Here is a 17,210-nt window from a genome sequence, read left to right as displayed (position 1 = left end):
CTCAGGGCCTAGGCATTTTCCTTTAGTGTTTTTGTTTTTGGTGCAAGGCTGGTGCTCTGCTACTTGAGCCACAGTTTCACTTCTACCTTTTTGAAAGTTAATTGCAGATAAGTGTTTCATGGCCTTTCTGCTTGAGCCTCCTGAATAGCTAGATTACAGGTGTGATTCATGGGTTCCTGGCTTCAAAATTTTTTTGTATTTGCTATCAAAATGTAATTAAGATTATGTCCTATTTCCATTTTGCATATAAAACACTTTTTGTAGGCCATTTGAAAATGAAACATTTCTAAGAGAAAACCATAGCCACAGCCACCATAAGGTGTTCCTTGGTAACTAGCGGTGCGGTCTCTAGGCTAATTTATGTACTATTCAGGAATCTTAGGGGATTGTACCCCCATGGACAGTTCTTTTTTATCAGCTTTGTTTTTGACTTATCAGTCTTGAACATATCCTTTACCCCACCTATACTTGGAATTGATTGTGAAGATCAAACATTGAACAGTATATTTACTGTTACAATATTTATTTTATTTTATTTTATTTATTTATTTTTTTGTTGTTGTTGGCCGTGGGGCTTGAACTCTGGGCCTGGGCGCTGTCCCTCAGCTCTTCAGCTCAAGGCAAGCGCTCTACCACTTGAGCTACAGCGCCACTTCCAGTTTTCTGGTGGTTTTTATTGGAGATAGGAGTCTCACGGTCTTTCCTGCCCGGGTTGGCTTTGAACGGCGATCCTCAGATCTCAGCCTCTTGAGTAGCTGGGATGACAGGCGTGAGCCACCAGTGCCTGGCTTCTACTATATTAGCTCTCAGACATTTCCATACATGCATACAAATAATTGAAAATAAGTTTTATTCTATTTTCATATGTGTGTAAAGTACTTAATTTGCCCTCTCCTTGGCCTTCTTCCCTCCTGCTAGTACCTGATCACCCAGAAGAGCCTCTATTACTTTCCTATCATTCATTTTTTAAGTGTGTATTACACAAAGGAATTTTGCCATGTTATTTCACATATATACATATATGCTATGTTCAGTTCAGGATATTTTTTGGAGGGGTCGGTCGTGGGGCTTGAACTCTGGGCTTGGGTGCTGTCCCTGAGCTCTTCAGCTCAAGGTGAGTGTGCTCTACTGCTTGAGCCACAGCACCATTTCCAGTTTTCTAGTGGTTTTTATTGGGGATAAGAGTCTCATGGACTTTCCTGCCCGGGCTGTCTTTGAACCGTGATCCTCAGATCTCAGCCTCCTGAGTAGCTAGGATTACAGATGTGAGCCACTGGCGCCCAGCTTCAGTTCAGGATTTTTATAGTGTGTATCAAATTTTCTTTTTCTCTTTAATTTTTCTTTTGGGGGGTCTGGTCATGGGGCCTGAACTCTGGGCCTGACTACTGTCTCTCAGCTCTTCAGCTCAAGGCTAGTGATCTATCACTTGAGCCACAGCACCGGATTTTTTCTTTTTGCTTATGTGGTGCTGAGGAATCAAACCCAGGGCCTCAGGCTTGCAAGACAAGCGCTCTACCACTGAGCCACCTTCCCAGCCCCTGACACTTTTTTTTGCCCAATTTGTGTTTTTTCTCATGCAATAGGAATTACTGTGTTTCTCTTTATTTTTTTTTTTCCTGTCCTGGTATTGATGCTATTTTAAACATGTTTTTCTCTATTTTGCCACTTACACTCAAACTATGTAAATACTGTCACATGTCACATGGAAGTCCCAGAATTCTTACTATGTATAATCATCATGCCGGTTTTTCTAATAGGGCCAAAGAATTATGAGAGGTGGTCTTTTTTTTTTTTTTTTTTTTAATGGGTCCGGTTGTGGGGCCTGAACTCTGGGCCTGGGCACTGTCCCTCAGCTCTTCAGCTCAAGGCTAGCGTTCTACCACTTGAGCTACAGCGCCACTTCCGGCTTTTTGCTTATGTGGTGCTGAGGAATCGAACCCAGGGCCTCATGCATGCAAGGCAAGCACTCTACCACTGGGCCACCTTCCCAGCCCTGAGAGGTGGTCTTTATGAAGTTTAGCTTCTCACTCATCAATAAAAGTCCACTTATTAAGACTTGAGATATTAAAAATAAGGAAGAACATGAATAAACCTAAAAATGGACGTAGCAACAAATTGGACATTCTCTTTTTTTTTTTTTGGTTGTAGGGTTTGAACTCTGACCCTTAGTTCTTCATATCAAGGCTAGTGCTCTACCACTTGAACCACAGGGCCACTTCTGGTTTTCTGAGTGGTTTATTGGAGATAAGAATCTCACAGCCTTTCTTGTCCAAGATGGCTTTGAACTGCAATCCTCAGATCTCAGCCTTCTGAGTAGCTAGGATTACTGGTACCCAGCTGAACATTCTTTAATCCTTAAATTTACCCTTTTTTTTTCTCCCATTTTGACAAATCTGCTTTTTCTCACCTTTGAGAACTTTTTACATGCTATGTTATCTTTTCATTGTTAAAATGTATTATATAATTCTTTTGTACTTTTTATCTGTAATTGCCACAAACTATTATATTCACTCTGTGAATAAAGAAAGTCCATGTTTTATGTACCCAGCACTGTTACATGTGTGGGAAAAGTTATTAGATGTTTAATGGACACATTTCCCATCATGAGTGTCTTGACATGGATGTGAAAGCATCTGTTTAAATAGATAAAATTGTACCTTGAAACAACATTTTATTCTATGAGATCATCTGTCTATGACGGTTGCACTCGAGAGCTTCAAAGTCACCTATAGATCCAACTGGTATCAGGTCTATAGGTGACTGAGCATGTCAGCCTTTGCGTTCTGTGCTTTTGTTCCATTAACATCTTACAATTCCAGGTGACGGACCAGGGGTTGTGTGAGTGTGTGGTGTGTGTGAGTGTGAGTGTGAGTGGTGTGTGGTGTGATTATGTGTGGTGTGTATGGTGTGAGTGTGGTATTAGTGTGAGTGTGTCTGTGGTGTGATTGAGTGTGAGCATGTGTGTGTGGTGTGATTGTGAGTGTGAGGGTGTGTGGTGTGAGTGTGGTGTATGAGCGTGTGTGGTGTGTGTGTGGTGTGTGTGGTGTGGTATGAGTGTGATCATATGTGGTGTGAGTGGTGCATGTGCTGTGTGGGTGGTGTGATTGAGTGTGAGCATGTGTGGTGTGTGTGTGAGTGAGTGTAGTGGGTGTGGTGTGTTTGGTGTATTGTGAGTGTGAGCGTGAGTGGTGTGTGTGTGTGGTATGACTGAGTGTGTCTGTGGTGTGAGTGTGTGTAATGTATGAGTGTGGTGTAGGTGTGGTGTGGGTGGTGTGATTGAGTGAGCGTGTATGGTGTGTGGTATGAGTATGAGCATGTGTTGTTAGTGGTGTGTGTGATGTGGGGGTGGTGTGATTGAGCGTGTGTGGTGTGTGTAGTGTGATTATGAGTGTGAACATGTATGGTGTGAGTGTAGTTGGTGGTGATTGAGTGTGAGTGTGTGTGGTGTGTATGGTGGGAGTGTGGTGTTAGTGTGTGTGTGTGGTGTGATTGAATGTGAGTGTGAGAGTATGTGGTGTGAGTGGTATATGGTGTGTGAGTGTGAGCGGATCCAAAAAAAAATAGACTTACGTGATTTAGCAATTGGAGTAGCTAGGATTACAGGTGTGAGCCCCCAGTGCCTGGCCCCAGGGGCTTTTACCTGTCATTTTAGCTCTTCAGGGGTGGGGTAGGAGAGCTCAGGATCACCATTAGGAATCAGCCTGGACAGGAAAGTTCATGAGACACTTACCTTCCATGAACTACCAAAAGGCCTGAAGTGAAGCTGTGGTTCAATGGTAAAGTACTGGCTTTCAGGAGAAAGGTAAAGCACAGTGCTCTTGAGTTCAAGCTCCTGCAGTGGCACAAAGCAAAACAAAACAGAGAGCAAAGTAAAATAATAAATAGTGGGAAATGTGTGCTTATGTAGACCTCTGACATAAGGGCTGGACAGGCCTATGACAAATCTTGGCAAAGTCACCTATGCCAATACACTGGCAGGGCTGACCATGGCCAGTGCATGGTCCCTGAACTAAAGGCAGAGGTCCAGAAGCAGAGGTCCAGCTTCTGAGTAGCTAGGATTAAGCACATCAAGCTAGGAAATAGACTAGGATTTGAGCCAGAATTAAATGCAGCAAAGGGGTTAAATGCAGCAAATCTGTCTGCCCAGCCTCTCAGCCTCTAGGATGATAACCTTTTGTCCTTCAGGGTTATGAAAGGTCAAACTTTCAGAAATTTGCTTCCTATGCCTTATGTGATAAGAAGTTACTTGTACTTTAAATGCTATTAGACTTCTTAAGCATCCAGAAGTGTAAAAGAGACATCAATAACCAACCCTGGGTTCAAATGAAGTTTTCAGGGTCCATCCTACAGCTGTGTTAGCAGGAAGAACTCTTCAGTGTAACAGTTTATTTCAAGAATAGAGTAGTTGGGCTGGGAAGGTGGCTCAGTGCTAGAGTGTTTGCCTTGCATTCATGAGGCCCTGGGTTCGATTCCTCAGCACCACATAAGCAAAAAAAAAAAAAAAAAAGGCTGAAGGAGGTGCTGTGGCTCAAGTGGTAGAGTGCTAGCCTTGAGCGGAAGAGTTGAGGGACAGCGTTCCCAGGCCCAGAGTTCAGGCCCCCAACCAGACTGAAAGATTAAAAATTAGAGTTACATTTTACAATTGCTAACTGCTGGTTTTGCTTCTGTAAACTTGCTTGAGCTAGCACTGACCTTTTCACCGCCCTGGAGATAAATAAAAAGCTTCGGAGTCTAGATGTTGGCCCTGGGACAAGCTCTGTAGTCGTAAATAAAAAAAAAAAAAACAACTAACAGGTGGCCAAATGGGACCCAAGATAAGGAACAAAGAGTATGTTCCTCCGCATTCCTGTGTAAAAAATTCTCGGTTTAGGGGGCTCAAGATAAGGACCATCTGGTGAGCCCAACAAATTAGACCAAATGTTAATCGATCACAAGCCTGTAACTATGTAAACTCCCCTCCAGGGTGACCGCTCCCCCTAGACTTGCCCTGAGCCAACTGTTATTACAAAGAGTGTTATAAACTTCCCCGTGTAGTAAACTGAGCCAATCCCGGGGAACCTTGGGTCTTATGCTAATCCTGGGGCTTTTGTCTTTAAAAGTGCCTGTAAACGCTGCTTGGGGCTTCCTGTCTGCCCTGGACAGAGAGCCCATTTGCGCAAACGCCAAACAAATAAACTCCTCTTGCTTATTGCAGCTGCTGGTTTGGAGTCTTGGTTCTTGGGGTGCCCTCCCGTTGAAGAAAGCACCCCAGGGTGTCTGAGGTCTTTCACAGACCCCCCCCCCAAATAAAGAATAGAGAATTTTCACAAAGGCAGAATGGGTGCATAGATCTAGGTCTGCAAGATGAGGGGGCAGAATTTCAGGTTCAAAACAGAAGCAGGCTGTAAAAGCAACTTAATTGGCTACAAGGACAGCCAGCATTGGCAGGAAACTGAAAAATTTGTTACAGAGTTGCACAGGAAGTCAGGCTTTTTCTCAGCCTGTTGAAGTAATGACTTTAATTAAAATGCCTCCCTCAGGTTCTGGGAAAGCCTCAGGCTATCATTAGGTTAACAATAGTGAGGTAGTTCACTGGAGCAGAAGCCTACAAGGGCCCTGCTCTCTGGCCTTTGGGAATTGGTGTTTTACTCTGAGTCAGATTTGAAGGCCTGTCCTCTAACTGTGCTAGTACATTTTCCTTCCTTGATCCTGTAAACCATTGGAATTGTTGGGAGGGAGCCAAGTAAACATTCTCAATGTAATTTCCCACTCCAAGTAGAAGAGCAGGGCTCTTTCTCTGCTGTCTCCATGTATTTAAATTAGAATCCTGGCCATGCCCTCTTGGCTCTGGTACCTTAGGCTTAGAGGCAGTCTGGCTGATCTGTGGTTGTGGGAAGGTGGTGCTGGCAGCCAGGCACACTGCCCAAGGCCTCAGCACTGGGAAGTGATCCCTTCTTTCCTCCTGAGGTCCTTGAACCATTCTATGTGTACTTTCTCCAAGTTTTCAAGATGAATGACAATTTTAACTCTACCTCTAGAATTAATGTATATATATATAGATGTATATAGATATACATCTATATATATTTCAGAAATAATTTATCAGTATACACTCTAGTACATGGAAAGATAGCTTTAGTTATAACATGATAACAAACATTGTCTGGTACATTTTATTTAATTTTATTTTTTTAATTTAATTTTATTTTATTTGTGAACATACTGTACAGAGGGGTTACAATTACATGGGCAGGATAATGCATACATTTCTTACCAAGCATTGCAGCCTCCTTTGTTTACCCTTCACATCCCTTTGTCTGGTACATTTTAGGTAACAGTTGAATAATGTGCTACATTTTTATAGGATATTCTCTCTACTAATAATTCATATATATAATATATATATTACTTGATTTATTTTTTGACAGTTGTGGGGCCCGAGCTCTGGGCCTGGATCTTGTCCCTCAGCTCTTCAGCTCAAGGCTAGTGCTCTACCACGTGAGCCACAGCGCCACTTCTGGTTTTCTAGTGGTTAATTGGAGATGAAAGTCTCACAGACTCACAGACTTCTGTGCCAGGGTAGCTTTGAACCGTGATCATCAGATCTCAGCGTCTAGTATGACAGCTGTTAGCTACCTGTACCTGGCATGAATCTATTTCTTTTTGGACAATGTTATCACTACCCTTTCACTCTACCAGTTTTTCCATTCATCCCTTCCCACAAGAGGCTTGTCTTTTGAGCAAAGATTTTCCATATTAATACCTTGCATGAGTTTATTGTACAGTATGAATTCTCTGTGGTTGTATAAGATGTGTAATTTGAATAAAGGATTTAGCACATTATTTACTTTGCTAAGGTTTTTATCCACTATGAATTCTATTTTTTTTTTTTTGTCGGTTGTGGGGCTTGAACTCTGGGCTTGGGCGCTGTCCCTCAGCTCTTCAGCTCAAGGCGAGCGCTCTACCACTTGAGCTACAGCGCCACTTCCGGTTTTCTGGTGGTTTATTGGAGATAGGAGTCTGGCTTTGAACCGCGATCCTCAGATCTCAGCCTCCTGAGTAGCTAGGATTACAGGCGTGAGCCACCAGCGCCCGGCCACTATGAATTCTATTAAAGGGAGGCTCAGTAACTATTCAGGGCTTTGCTCTTTACATGTGTAGGGATTCTATCCCACAGGAACTCTGTAGGGGTGGAGGAATGTTTCTATTAAGATAAAGAAGCTTTAAGGTTATGTATTTAGAGGGCAGCTGTAGAATCAATGGCTTCTGTTCTCTAAGGCTTCCTTAGTTAGAAAAGGCTTTGCCCATTTTACAGTTTTGCAGGCTTTCTCACTAGTATGAGTTTGATGTTGTATAGGAATGTCTGAATGGTGCTTAAAGGCTTTGCCTCAGTCTTAACAGGTTTAGAGATTCTCACCAATATAAGCTATCTGTTGTCTATCATTTGAATCTTCCTATAGGGCTTTTTTAGATGGTTTATGGTGATAAGCCTTTTCTTGAGGATAGAAAATTGATGGATAAAAATGTGAGGGTGGATGAAGTATGTTCTGCATTTGTTGACTTTGAAATCATTCTCTGGAAAACAAATGCTGATTTACACCAGGACATCACCAGACCAAAAAAGATGGTCAGTGTGGCCTGATGCATTCACATGAAACCTGCAAAGCAGAGGACAACAGCAGTGAGTCAAATGTGGCAGAAGAGGAAGGAGAGAAGTGCAGCCCCGAGAATTGTTTGCCATGTTTTGACAAGGACAGGAGAGGCCTCTAGAACTAAGGGTGGTCCCAAGCTTCAAGCCAGTAAGGAAACAAGAACTTTGTGGGAACCTCCCTTCCCATCCCCACCCCCCACTCACCCACAGGGAATTAGATTCAGAAAGCAAATTGACTGTGCTTAGATTCTGCCCCCAGGCTCAAACTATGCAATTTTAACATTATCACTGGGATTAATGAATAACATATTAGCTACAGAGTGGTGCTGTGGCCCAGACTAGATTTTTTTTTGGTCCAGTTGTGGAGCCTGAACTCTGGGCCTAGGCGCTGTCCCTCAGCTCTTCAGCTCAAGGCTAGCACTCTACCACTTGAGCCACAGCGCCACTTCTGGCTTTTTTCTTTTTGCTTATGTGGTGCTGAGGAATCGAACCCAGGGCCTCAGGCATGCAAGGCAAGCGCTCTACCACTGAGCCACCTTCCCAGTCCCCCACACTAGATTTTTGCCCAGGAAACTCATGTAGGATTTCTGACCAACATAGACTATGAGATAATATGTTTGCATTGTTTTGAGCCTATTAAGTCTGTGGTAATTGAGAACAGCATCAATTAGAAACTAATTCAGTCATCAAATTCCCTACAGAATGGCATGACATCTGCCTTAACTCCTGGCCAGAACATACCCAGAAATAGAAATAGTCTCTCTACTGGATGTAAGGGGAGGTCCTTCATTCACTGAATTCTAGATAAAAGGCAAAAAGATTGCTATGATCTGCAGAGAAACCAGAATGTCAAGTGAATATTTGGATACTTAAATGTTTAGGCTTATAATGGACAATATTCAAATATTTTCTTATGTGTGTGGGGAGAGGGGTCGTCGGATTTGTACTCAAGGCCTCAAGTCTCTGAGACTTTTTGCTCAGAGCTTATGTTCTATCACCTGAGACACTGCCACATTTCTGGCTTATTTGAGGGTGCTTCATTGGAGATAAGTCTCAAAGCCAGGAGCTGGTGACTCATGCCTCTAATCCTAGCTACTCAGGAATCTGAGATCTGAGGATCATGGTTCAAAGTCAGTCCAGGCAAGAAAGTCCATGAGAGTCTTATTTTCAATTAACCCACACCAGATGTGGTGCTGTGGCTCAAGTGGTAGAGCACTCACATTGTGCTGAAGAGCTCAAGGCAATTCCCAGGCACAACGTTCAAGCTGCACAACTGACCAAAAAAGAAAAGTCTCAAGGATTTTCCTGCCCAGGCTGGCCTCCATCCTCAGGTATCAGCCTCTTGAGTAGAAGGGATTACAGGTGTGTGCCACTCTTTCCAGCTTCAATTAATTTTTAATGGAGTATTTAACTTTTCCTAACCCAATGTGTTAGTGAAATGAGCTCCTTTCTCATAGCTTAGTCCACTCCTTCCCATCTCCACAGCTTAGCATGCTCCTTTCCTAGGCAACACCAGGCCCTTGTAGTAAAGGCAGTAAATAATCATCTTCCAACCCTTTTAACCTTGGGATGGTACTTCTCTGGGGGAGCTACCACCATATAAAGCAACACAAGCCCCTTAGAGTGACCCCAAGTCTGGGCAGTGCAGGACCCCTTATCTACTATTTGGACAGCAGCCATAAATCCTAGTCTGCCATGATGAAGCTCCCGGCCCACACTTCCACACCAGGGTCTCTGCCTCCTAGCCCCTCCTAAACCTCCTAAGTTATATAGGTCACCTCAGACAATAGCTGGGGCTGCTTCTCACTTCTCCCCTGTGAGAAGGGTTCTTGCTGGCCCCTTTCCTGGCAATAAACCTTTCTTTATTCTCTGTACCTGGATGTCTGCATTGTTTTTCCAGGAAAGTCTAATAATCTAACATGGACTTTCCTGACCAAGCTGGCTTTGAAGTATGATCCTTAGATCCCTGCCTCCTGAATAGCTAAGATGAACAGATGTGAGCTATCAGTGCCCAGCCTGGATATATTTCTTTCTTTCTTTCTATCTATCTTTCTTTCTTTCTTTCTTTCTTTCTTTCTTTCTTTCTTTCTTTCTTTCTTTCTTTCTTTCTTTCTTTCTTTTGGTTGTTGTTGTTGGGGGTGGGGGTGGGGGACTGGGTGCTGTCCTTCAGCTCTTCAGCTCAAGGCTAGCACTCTAGCACTTGAGCCACAGTGCCACTTCCAGTTTTCTGAGTGGTTTATTGAAGGAAGAGTCTCACGGACTTTTTCTGCCTGAACTGGCTTTGAACCATGATCCTCAGATCTCAGCCTCCTGAGTAGCTAGGTTTATAGGTGTGAGCCACCTGGTGCCCAGCTCTGGATACATTTCTTAATCTCTTTCTTCCTGGCAGTAAACCATTCTTTGTTCTCTGTACCTGGATGCCTGCGTGGTTCTCTGGCAAAGTCTAATTAATCTTTTTTTTGAAGCTTTCACAAAGGCCTGTCTTTTACTTAAGTAATAATGTTTTCCTGACTGGCCAAGTTCTATTTTGAATAGAACAATATCCTTGCAGGTGTACCAAAGGATTATATCTTCAAATTCTAGCACTATAGTATGATTTCCCCTACCCCCTAAAAAAGTGGAGTTGGAGAGACAGAGTATAGGAATTATTTACAAATTATCACTAAAATCATTTTCTGCCAGGACTTAATTAATCAGGCAACATTTTATAATTCATTCTCAATTAACAAATATATAGAGCTGATGATAGGAATATTGTGGCGTGATACACTTGTTTTCTGCAAGCAGAAAACAGTTAATGAGACACTTATATTAAAGAGCAAGTTGGGCACAGTGGCACAAGCCCCTTACAGGCTACGTGGGAGAAGTAGGTAGGATCATGGACAAAAGCCAGCCCAGGTAAAAAGCACAATACTGGGTTAGGAAGGTGGCTCAGTGGTAGAGTGCTTGCCTTGCATGCATGAGGCCCTGGCTTCAATTCCTCAGAACCACATAAGCAGAAAAAGCCAGAAGTGGAGCTGTGGCTGAACTGGTAGCAAGCTAGCCTTGAGCTGAAGAGCAGAGGGATATCTCCCAGGCCCAGAGTTTAGCCCCCACAACTAAAAAAAAAAAAGCACAATACCATATCTGGAAAGGATATGGGAATGGAGAAATCAAATGGTCTATTAATAAAGGAATAAGGGCTAAAAGCATGGGAGAAGTGGTAGAGCACTTGTCTAGCAAGCCGGAGCCCTGAGTTTAAACCTTACCACTACCAAAGAATAAAAATGACACAAAATATCCAGCCAAGTGCCAGTGGTTCTCACCTGCCAGCCAGATCTGAGAATCGTGGTTCAAAGCCAGCCCAGGCAGGAAATTCCATGAGACTCTTAGAGAAAATGGAAATGGCATTATGGCTTAACTGTTAGAGTGTTCACCTTGAGCAAAAGAAGCTCAGGGACAGGTACAGAACTTGAGATCAAGCCCCAGGACCAGCAAAAAAAAAAAAAAAAAAAGAAAAAGAAAAAATCAAATCCACATGACATAACTTCATAAAACACATTTCAGAACACAATAAGATTATATCCATTATCTCTGGTCTTTATCTATGCTACTGATACAGATCTGTAAGGTTCAAAATAATATTAAGTGAGAAGAAGGGCTCTATTCCAAGAACAACTATCAAAAAATGAAGAAGAGAGCCGGGCTCTGGTGGCTCATGCCTGTAATCCTAGCTACTCAGGAGGCTGAGATCTGAGGATCGCAGTTCAAAGCTAGCCCGGGCAGGAAAGACCGTGAGACTCCTATCTCCAATAAATCACCAGAAAACCGGAAGTGGCGCTGTAGCTCAAGTGGTAGAGTGCTTGCCTTGAGCTGAAGAGCTGAGGGACAGCGCCCAGGCCCAGAGTTCAAGACCCACGACCGACCAAAAAAAAAAAAAAATGAAGAAGAGATCAAAACCCAATAAACTACTAACTTAACATGGAGGTGAATATTGACTCAAGAGTTCTAGGCCATGTTTTAAGCCAAGTTGTAGGAACAGTTCTATAACTGTTGCTCAAACTCAATTTCATATGAATCATAAGGGAGAAAACTCATAACCATGTAACTGATGGGGTAATGCCTTTATTTGAATTTAACATTATTCAACACCAGAGACTGCATACAGTACAATAAGCACATATATAAATGAATATAATTACACATATTACATTTAATATTATACATATATACCGCATATCGATCATATATAAATTTGGAACATATACCAAAATAAAATAATAAATAATTTCTTCCTATTTAGCTAATTTGCTTGACTTTTTTTGTCTGTCATGGGCTTTGAACTCAGGCCTGGGTGCTGTCCCTGAGCTCTTTTGCTCAAGGGTAGAAGTCTACCACTTTAAACTATAGCACCACTTCCAGATTTTGAGTGGTTCATTAGAGATAAGAGTCTCACAGGGACTGTTATACCCCCAGCTGGCTTCAAACTGCAATACTCAGATCTCAACCTCCTGAATACTAGGATTATAGGCATAAGCCACAGTCTCTCGGCTGGCTATTTGATTATTTTGCTTTTAAGGATTACTGCCAACGTCTGGGATATAAAAAGAAAGAAAAAAATCACAGCATGCCTATAATCCTAGCTATTCAGTAAGATGAGAATTACAGGATTGTGGTTCAGTACATGCAGTAAAGTCCACAAGACTCCATCTCTAAAATAAGCAACAAAATAAGCAACAAAAAACTGACTGGAGACATGGCTCAAGGGGTAGAGTACTAGCCAAGCAAATAAGTTGAGCAAACACAAGGCTGAGTCCAAACCCTTGCACCATTAATAAAAAAAAAAGTGTTATAGGCCTGACGCCCATGGCTCACACCTATAATCCTAGCTACTCAGGAGGCTGAGATCTGAGGATCACAGTTCAAATCTAGTCTGGGCAGGAGACTCATGTCTCCAATAAACCACTCAGAAACAGGAAGTGGCACCGTGGCTCAAATGGCAGAACGCTAGCCTTGAGAAGAGCTGAGAGCCAGGACCAAGCCCACCACCAACCAAAAAAAAAAGTCAATTATGTGCCTTTCTTGCAATGTAACTTAGATTACATCTGTTATCTAGCTTGTATCACATCTGCTGAGACTGACCTAACAGACTGACCTAACAGCTATGAAGATCTTCTGAGAAGGTAACTTATTAACTGAGGAAAGATTTCTTTAAAAAATAAAGGTGTGGTCTGGGAAGGTGGCTCAGTGGTAGAGTGTTTGCCTTGAATGCTTGAGACCCTGGGTTCGATTCCTCAGCACCACATAAGCAGAAAAAAAGCCAGAAGTGGCGCTGTGGCTCAAGTGGTAGAGTGCTAGCCTTGAGCTGAAGAGCTGAGGGACAGCGCCTAGGCCCAGAGTTCAGGCCCCATGAACGTACCCCCCCCCAAAAAAAAATAATAAAAATTTTAAAAAAGGTGTATGGTTTAGTATCTAAAAGATTCCCTGCCTTACACCTAGTTTTCTGCTGACCTAAAAAGGGGGGGGGAAGCTTTTGTTTCCAATAATGCATTTATATTCTTTTTTCCCCATACTGAGTCTTGAACTTCAGGCCTAAAACTCTTGCTCAGCTTTCTCACACAAAACTGGTGCTCTAACACCTGAGCTACAGCAGTTTCTCTATTTGTTTGGAATATCCAAGTTATTATTCTCTGACATCATCCATGCTGACACAAAAGATCTAAAAGGCAAACCAGAATGACAGCATAAAGATATTCAAAACAGCAAATGGAGATGGGTGGGGTGGCTCATACCTGTAATCTTAGCTACTCAGCAGGCTGAGATCTGAGGATCACGGTTCAAAGCCAGCCTGGGCAGGAAAGTCTGTGAGACTCTTACCTCCTATAAACTACTAGAAAACTGGAAGTGGCGCTGTTGCTTAAGTGGTAGAGCACTCGCCTTGAGCTGAAAAGTGCAGGGACAGTGCCCAAGCCCAGAGTTCAAGCCCCACTACTGACCAAAAAACAAAAAAAATAACAACAACACAAAACAGCAAATGGACACCTGTCATGTCTGTGGCCAATGGGCAGAGCAATTTATTAAGCCAGCATAGGTAGTTTAAGTAAGGCAGTGTAAAGGAAAGATCTCTGGAATCTGGGCTACAGTTTTCTGATGTCAGCTAAGTCCTGGCTAAGCTCTGTAACCTGACTGTATGACCAAGGACAGCTCTGTGACTATCTTCAATAATGGCCAACAACAGAGACTGACCCATGACCTCACGGAGCATAGGGAAGACAGCCTCTAGGCTGTGCTCTTTCTGAGGACTCTTAAAGTAGCTTTTTTCAAGGGATTCACTGAAGAGCTGCTCTGTACAAATCTTTGTCTAAATCTTGACAAAGATTAGAGAAAAATAGAAACATGAAGATGCCTCTATCATATTATAGATACTTAAGGCTGGGGACACAAATCACAACTATTAGATCATTTTACAGGCAAAAGGAATGATACAATAGAATGAAGACCACTCCAGCTTTCAGTCCTCTTGTCCTGAGACAGTAAATGGGCTGCAAATTGATACTATGAGACAGAATTGGCAAGTTGTACTGACATTTTCTCCCAATTCCTGTGACAGTCATTTCTCCCATTTAGTTTGAAAACTATTACCAAAGTGAAAGATGAGGTGAGAAAATCCTTCTCAGAGAAAGTAGCTATAAAAAACATGGGGTAGTTTATTTACAAATTCAAAACATTGGAATGACACTGTTAAAGCATTCACATTTTCAAAATTAAAAAATAAGAAAAGAAAGCCAGGTGTCAGTGGCTCCCACCTGTAACCCTAGCTTCTCAAGAGGCTGAGATGTAGAGAATCCAGGTTCAAATCCAGCTGGGGCAGCAAAGTCTGTGACACTCATTTCCAATGAATCCCAGAAAAAAACAGGAGTGGGGCAGTGGCTCAAGTGGTAGAGTGCTATCCTTGAGCCAAAGGAGCTGAGGGACATTGCCAAGGCCAAGTGTTTAAACCCCATGACATGCAAAAAATGGCAATAACTCCATGTCTGTGTATATATGGCTGTATTTTTATTGGTGAAGCTCCTGAGTAGTAGCTATGATGAAAGGTACTAAACTAGGAAATGTACTTGGAATATAATTATTTTATATGACAGTGGATGTTCCAGGGCTCTCCTAACTGTTCCCCATTTAGCCTGAGGGTTTCTCTGTACCCCAGGCTGTGGAAGGAAGTCTGACTCATTGTTTGAACAGTGGACCAACCAAAAGGCCACTTGGGTACAACTATGCAACAAATATCTCCATCTGGGCCAATGGCTATGGATAAGTGTAGGTGGCCACTGAAGGCCAGGAGATACACGCTTCTTTGTACTCCAAGCTATATTTTACCCAGTCCTCTTTTTTGACAAAAATCCTTCAATTCTGCCTCATCCTGTGGCAGGTAAAGTTCCATGCACTTATCCTGCCTGTGTGAGATTATACTCCAAAGTTCAAATGAACTTCTAAATTTAACTCAAGAGTCTAACACAACTAAGGAACTGAACCCAATAAAAAATTTCATTATGGGCGATGATGAGCCAATGATGCTTCTTCAAGGATTCCAAAGGCTCTGGTGGCTCATGAAGGTACTGCCACCTATGCAGAGTTCTATATCTCTTCCTAAGTATAGAAACATGAGAAAACATCAGCAAACATTCATCTTAGAATTTCCCCATAAATATTTACAGTGTCAGAGCTTTTTATCTCTGTAGGAACCTTACTCAAACCCATAGAGTTTCTACTGGAGAGAAAAGTCCTACCCATGTAGGGGCCCAGCCTAGAGCTGTTGCTCAAACTCAATTTCATATGAATCATAAGGGATAAATACCATAACCATATGGGGTAAGGCCTTTATTTGAATTTAACATGTTATTGAATATCAAAGACTTCATATGGTACAATAAGGACATATAAATTAATATATTAAACATATATTACATTTAATATTACAAATACATATTGCCTATCTATCACATGCCTATTACATAGCTATTGCATATTTACTCCATATATTACATATCTATTCCATGTACATGTATAATATATTGTATATTTTAATGGACATGGGAAAGCTTTGTAATACTTATGTTCTTTGTCATTGGCATTAAAATAAAAAAGAATTCACTGGAAATTCCTTCATTCAGTTGAAGTTTCTAGTCATCATTCATTGACATAGGATCCAGATTCAACTGGGTGACTAGGAAACACTGAGCGCATGAGTGCCTGAGGGCCTGGAAGGGAGAGAGTCCTGAGGCTCTATCTATAGAGGAGGGTAATAGGTTTCTGATATTTATCTCTGTAACCTGTCCTCTTCTCACATTCCTTCACCTTACATCTAGCCATTAGCTTCTGTCACTCCTCATATCTGCATCAGTTGAGTATTCACCCATAATTCTGCATGAAAGCAGCAGTCTATAATCCCTGGACTCAGTGTTTCTGCAAATCCTGGAGGATGTGACACAAAGTAAGGGAACAGATAACCCCAAGCCAGAGGGGTCTGTCCAAATCTGGTACTACTCTGCAGTTTCAGAATGTTCATTGGCCACTATTAATTTGTTCAATTTAATCATCAGCCCAAGGCCATCCAGGGCAGGAAAAGATGAGACTCCATGTCTAAGTAACCAGTAAAATGCCAGACTAGAAGCATGGCTCAAGTATTTTAGTGCTATTCAAACAAGCCAAGCAAATCTGAGCCTTGAGTTCAAACCCTACTATTGACAAAAATAAGTTTATTAATTCATGAAGATTTTATATTGGCCTAATTCATTTCTCATAAATCCAGAACTTAAATGAATGTGTGATTGTGTACAAAAACCCCCTACTATGTACATGGGAGTGAGTGAGCTTGTAAAGTAAAATAAAAAGTTTTGATGTAACTGCATAATATATGTATATTATGCATAATATATGTATATTATATAATATCTACTCAACTTGATATGAAAAAGTATCATATTTATAAATATTAGGACAAATCAGTTTTAATATGATTATACTGTTCTAAAGGTGCTAAAAATGAACTTTCTAGTGTTTGTCCCATTCCATGGTTTTCTTAACATGATAAATCTAGTATATATAGCTTAATTAGTCTGAGAAATTAGTAAAAGCTTAGAGACAACATTAAAAAATACCAGAAAATGAGATTTCATGAAACATACCTTTTAGACATATAAGAGACATTCAATGCCAAAAGTTAATTCAATAAAATAATGCAGAGGAATACACACAAAATAAAAGTATTGAAAGACCCCAGACCCCCTGGGGTGCTTTCTTCAATGGGAGGGCACCCCAAGAACCAAGACTCCAAACCAGCAGCTGCAATAAGCAAGAGGAGTTTATTTGGCGTTTGCGCAAAAGGGTTCTCTGTCCAGGGCAGACAGGGAGCCCTGAGCAGCTGTTACAGGCACTTTTAAAGACAAAAGCCCCAGGATTAGCATAAGACCCCAGGTTCCCCGGGATTGGCTCAGTTTACTACACGGGGAAGTTTATAACACTCTTTGTAATAAGACAATTAGTGCAGACAAAGGTAGGCACTCTGGGAGATAAGGGTTAGGAGATTTACAGTGTTACAGGTTTG

General features: G+C 41.9%; 2 protein-coding genes across 32 annotated transcripts in view; one reads left to right on the top strand and one right to left on the bottom strand.

The window, feature by feature from the left end:
- The window catches only part of LOC138815293 (uncharacterized), an 87,021-nt gene extending 83,161 nt beyond the window's left edge, over positions 1-3,860 (bottom strand). For all 3 annotated transcript variants that reach the window (XM_070004589.1, XM_070004588.1, XM_070004587.1), the window contains exon 1: positions 3,731-3,860. The gene's annotated coding sequence lies outside the window, so the exon portion shown is untranslated. The remainder of the gene's footprint in view (positions 1-3,730) is intronic.
- The window catches only part of LOC138815294 (protein FAM114A2-like), a 214,093-nt gene that overhangs the window by 4,188 nt on the left and 192,695 nt on the right, over positions 1-17,210 (top strand). The gene's annotated exons all lie outside the window — the stretch shown is intronic.

The sequence above is a fragment of the Dipodomys merriami genome, unplaced genomic scaffold (genome assembly GCF_024711535.1).
Source record: "Dipodomys merriami isolate MVZ:Mamm:240054 unplaced genomic scaffold, mDipMer1.0.p SCAF_635, whole genome shotgun sequence".
In the NCBI taxonomy this organism is placed as follows: Eukaryota; Metazoa; Chordata; class Mammalia; order Rodentia; family Heteromyidae; genus Dipodomys; species Dipodomys merriami.
This window is presented reverse-complemented; position numbering and strand designations above follow the sequence as displayed.